General features: G+C 38.6%; 1 long non-coding RNA gene across 1 annotated transcript; it reads right to left on the bottom strand.

The window, feature by feature from the left end:
* Window positions 1–3,018: 3,018 nt before the first annotated feature.
* Window positions 3,019–4,982, bottom strand: LOC134063893 (uncharacterized). Its single transcript, XR_009936214.1, has 3 exons — window positions 4,705–4,982; window positions 3,911–4,154; window positions 3,019–3,397 (listed from the first exon to the last, which is right to left on the bottom strand). It is a non-coding gene; the product is annotated as an uncharacterized LOC134063893 (long non-coding RNA).
* Window positions 4,983–5,324: the final 342 nt, after the last annotated feature.

Raw genomic sequence — 5,324 nt, 5'->3', positions numbered from 1 at the left:
TGCTTTGGTCCAGCCATTGATTTTTTTTCTTTCTCAAACACATTAAGAAGTAGACTTTAGGCAATTTTCACATCATTTACTTACTGCAACAATGAAAGCTGCCCTTATCATATCCAACTCCCTGTAACACAAAGCATAATCTTAGCCTGCATATTAGACACATAATGATGATAGGTGAGTGATTACATAAATGATTACATAAACTCATTACTGGGCATCTACAGCTTACTCACTCTGCAGGAAACTGCTGGGTGAAAGGAAGGACAACGATTCTGCAGATGTCCACATCTGGAATGTCGTCAAAACATTGACGCACAATCTCCTAGAAAGGTAATGCCATCATATTACAATTAGCCGACAGGCTATACTATACTAGCCTACTTTAACTGCCTGCCTATTGAGTTCGTGGTCTTTAGCATGTGCGCATGTCACGCATGTCCAAGTTGGGCGATAAATTGTCATGAACCCACATCGGCACGCAGTTAAAAGGCCCAGAGATAGGCCTACAGTCTCGTGTGGGTCCCAGACCTAGGCTTAAAAATGACTGACTGTTAAAAAAAATTGATAAGCTAGCCTACGTTTTGCATTTTCTAACCTTGTCAGTGCAGCTAAATGCCAGTTCAAACTATTTACGAACAGACGAAAAATATTAACTCTAACAACATTGTAGGCTACATACCCCAATTTCTCGAGTTCTCGATATGAAACTCCGCGATTTACTCGCCATCGTAAAATGCACGCGCTGATACCGTATAGAAATGAGTAAATACAGAGGCAACTTTGCTTTATGAATGTGATCCTACACTAATTTTTCACATTGCCTTACGTCACAGAGCAGGGGGAATGATCTCATAAAGCACACCATCTGCCACGACAACAGTTTCACGTCCGTTGACTTGTCAGATGCAGTGACTTTGACGGGTACGCTGTAAAATGAAATGAAATGTACAGACTGGGAATTTCCTTTCCTTGTGGAGTAAAATATTTAGCAAAAAGAGGGCATGTTGTATGAATGTAAATAACCGAGGGCAAAATAACCCAGGTCATTGATTCACTCTGCTCCGTTCTAGAATCTTTGGTAAACGAAGGATTTCAGAGACGTGACGTTCTGTTGCTATGACACTGCCGCATCTACTTGCTCACTATGATCATAACCAAAGATTCTAGAACAGAGCATCTTTGATCATAACGGAGCCGTTTGTAGGCTAGTTACCACTGGTCACACAAGCAGCCTGGATGAATGTAAAATATATTTATCATGAGGCAAACATGGTGTTTGGATTATTTTCTACACATTTATTTAGATATAATACTTCAAATCTGAAGTTGACAATGCATTCTTGTTCATATTTCATATTAACTAAAACACATCATTCTCTTCCAAACATAAAAACCAATCAGATAGGCCTAAACTTAAAAGTGCACTGTCATTAAATTGAAATAAATTATTTGGTTTTCAATAGCTGAACACTACTTTTATAGTATACTTTGTTAGATATACTGTATATAAATACATCTACAAATATTATCATTTTTTAATGAATGCTTTATTCTGAACATGTTATTTACTGGTAGGCCTAAATCATTCAACAAAATGTTACAAAGCAACAATATTTATCTAACAATTAACAAACATATGCATTAACAACACATCAACACGGATAAAATCTCTCAAACCAGTACTGGGTTTCTGACCTTTTCTCATTGACAGATTTGCTTTCTGCAGGAGTTTTCACACTGCACTGTTTAGAATGCACAGAAGAGGCACCACGATGGTAGCCTGGTCCTGACCATCCCATAATACTACCATTTCATTTCGTATTATGGTCTGGAATTTCTTTGCTCTGAAGCGCTTGCAGGAAGCGGGAAGTAACGCCCAGTTCTGGTTTGAATTGATTGGACAGCTCTCACCCAATCGGCGATAGTTACTCATAACAACATAGCGCAGGCGTTTAACGTCATCGTCACGAGTAGTGCCCTATATGTGGAGAGTATCGCCAACTCAAATCATGGGCGCCATCTTTACTACCGGAAGTGACGTTCGTCTCAATGATGGTCAATAGGGCGAATATGACATGTTGAAACAAATAGCTTAACATCGTCATAAACAAGCCTATACATTTTATAATGTGCATCACTATCCATTAAGATGTTAATGCTGTTGCAAATACGCTGCATTATACATTTTGAAAAAATTAGCAAAGACCAGATAAATAGTAATAAACGTTGCCTAGTCGGAGCCAGCTAGCTCTGAAAACGCCTACGAGGCGAACTTTGTTTATCCAATTTCTTACAGCAGTTAGATATTAGTCTGAGGAAACACCTTGAAATAAGGCAGTAAGAGAAAGCTGAATGCTTCATTTTGGTGAAATAAGCCTGTTTAGGGCACAATGAATAACATCTTACCTTACTTAAACCAGCGATCCCTACATGTTGCAGCAACTCTTTGAATCACTGTTAGATTTGACGTCTGACCTCCAGATTCGGACATAATGTATTTCGACCGTGCATGAGGCAAGACTAAAATATGCTATTTATTTTCTTTTTTATCAATAAGTATGTTGTTTCAATAGACTCTGGGACAGTAAAAGAAAATAGTTTTAATTGAACATTTTTTTTTAATGTTATTAAAAATATATATATATTATTATCATAAAGTTAGGCTATTATTATATAAAGTTATTATTATTATTACAAAACTACATGGAGGTCACCATTAGTTTGACCTCAAACTTTTCTGTTAAATAATAACTTACCCCTATGCACAAAACCTGCCAGACAATAATCACATTTTTCCCACTTCCATCACTCTCCTGAACTGTTTTTGTAATTGGACAGCACCACCTTGGCCATAAGTTCAACTTTTACAGACTAAATCACATGCTTCTTGCACATCTCTTGCAATACATTTTGGACTCAATCTATTGGTAGGTGCCTTATGTATATTGTGGTGCTCTAGTATGCATCTTCTGACTGCATACTACTGTATGTCTAATTGTTCCAACAGCTAATGCCAGTCAAATTCCTTGTAGATATACTTGGCCAATACAAGCTCATTCTGATACTAAAACACACAAACTTGCTAGGTTTTCAAAAATATTTTTCAATAAAATACATTTCCATTTATTATAATCATATTAAATAATCAAAGACAACAATTTCTGACTTGTGTAACAAACATTTACAAGACCATCAGAATCTAGGCCTATATGAAATGCAATATAAGCATGAGGGATGAGGATGAGAGATCTCCATGTGCTCTTTTCAGGTGTCACATTGTTGTCCTCCACCAAGTCCATCCCTTCATGGTCCTTTACATGGCCTGATTAGATGACATGGAGTTGATCAGCTGTCTGCGGTGTCCTCCCCTCAGACCAATTGTACCTTTGTTCTCGTCCTGCATGTAAAATAATGAAACTCTTGTCATTAAATGGGTAGATGTACATAAAAAATACCACTATTTCTACCACTGTAGTAAGGACTGCTCTTCTAAAAAATCTGAAATGTGCACAGGTTGTCATTAAATGTGTATGCTTCTACACCACACTCATTTATCTGTCTCACACTCTCTCACACACACCCACAAAACATGGGACACAAAGGGAGCAGACCGTGAATCTCCTCTCTCAGCCTCAGACTTGGATAATACAAGGCAGTACCATTTAACACCACACACGCTACATCCTCCTAATAATTTTACTAATGACATCATAGCAAAGTGTACCTGAGAAACTGCAACTAAGTGCCTTAATTAACCAAAAATATAAACATAATAATGTTAATGGTAGAACACGATGAAGAAAGGAAGCTGTTGTTTATCTTGACTTAAATTGATCCAGCTGAGGAAAGCACTTGTTCTTTGGAAGGAATTTCAATTTGTCTGCATGCAATATTGACACCGATCACATACCCTGTCTGTGTATAGTGTATTGTGCACACTGTGGTGGAGACTTGGGTCCATGTTGGGTCCATGTTGACTGGGCTGATTTGGTGATGAGGGGTGTCAGGCATCAGGGGAAAGGTGCTGAAGCAAGGAGCAGCAGCAGTAGCCTACAGGATCTTGAGGATGTTGAGGCGACGGGGCAGGGACCTTGAATCAGCAGACAGCTGTATCCCTCTTACTTCACCAGCCACTGACTCTTCTCTACCTACATCTAAAATAACAAAAAAGACAAAGAGGAAGCATAATATTTACTATATTGCTTTGTTTTATAATACAGACATAATTCATCACCTTAAACCATGATTCAATAAAGCATGGCACACTCACTAGAGGGCTGACAGATTGACAGATTGAAGTATAGCCTACAAAACCAGTGTTGAGCTGAAGTCTGTATTGACACCACTTAATAATGTTGTGATTAGCACACCACCTATCAAGTTTGACAGATAGCTAGCAAACGATATATCTTCAAACTATGCTGTGTACTTCAACAGATTTATTTGGACAATACATTCTTAAAATAGGCAAACAAGACGTTGTCTTATTTTGCTCGACAAGAAAGAAAATGCAAAACTAACAAGTTTATCAATGATTACAGATCGCTATGTTACCTGCTAAGCAGCTGTAGCACAAACACACAGGACACAACACTACGTACTGGCTGCTTGTCTTAATAGCCACTTTAGTGCTTCAAAAACGCAAAAATGCAAGGAAATTAAGACCATAAATGATAACAGTATGAGATGAAAAACCTTATTTACCAGAGTTGTTCCAACCGTTTTCCTTTTAGACAAGGTTAAGACGAACGATGTATGATGTATTCGCTGCTCCTCCAGAAGTGGCATCTCTCCGGGTAGTTAGAAACAAAATCCGTGCTGCAAATGTCTTAACAAGTCTTATCACTAAAAATGCTTATGACGTAAACGTTATAATGTTAACGTTATCAGAAAAGTTTCCAGTGAGAAAATGGGTCGCTGTATGGTGAAGATATTAAGACTTAATGCCAACGATACTCAAACACAGCCATCTGAAAGCATTAGAAAGCATTCTAGTCAAAAGTACTTTTGGTAGTAAAAATGGCGTCCATAAAACACGTGACCACCTCTGAACCAATCCTTGGCAGAACTGCTCTGAACATTCCAAACACAGTTGGCGGTACTCTCCACATATAGGGCACTAGTCACGAGCGCCCTCCCCCTTTCGCCCCCACCAACCCGTCTCTTCGTTTATTGGCTGCTTTCTGGAGGGGGGGCGTTCTGTTACAATAGGGCTCGGGAACAAGCCTTGCGTTATAGGAATAGCCGCCATATTGGTAGCGCACCGAGCGTAATATCCATTCATTCAGATGCAGAAGACAAGAAGCAGAAATGTGGTATTAGCG

The sequence above is a fragment of the Sardina pilchardus genome, chromosome 18 (genome assembly GCF_963854185.1).
Source record: "Sardina pilchardus chromosome 18, fSarPil1.1, whole genome shotgun sequence".
Lineage (NCBI taxonomy): Eukaryota > Metazoa > Chordata > Actinopteri > Clupeiformes > Clupeidae > Sardina > Sardina pilchardus.
The sequence above is the reverse complement of the archived record's forward strand: the minus strand, read 5'-3'. Positions and strand labels throughout refer to the sequence as shown.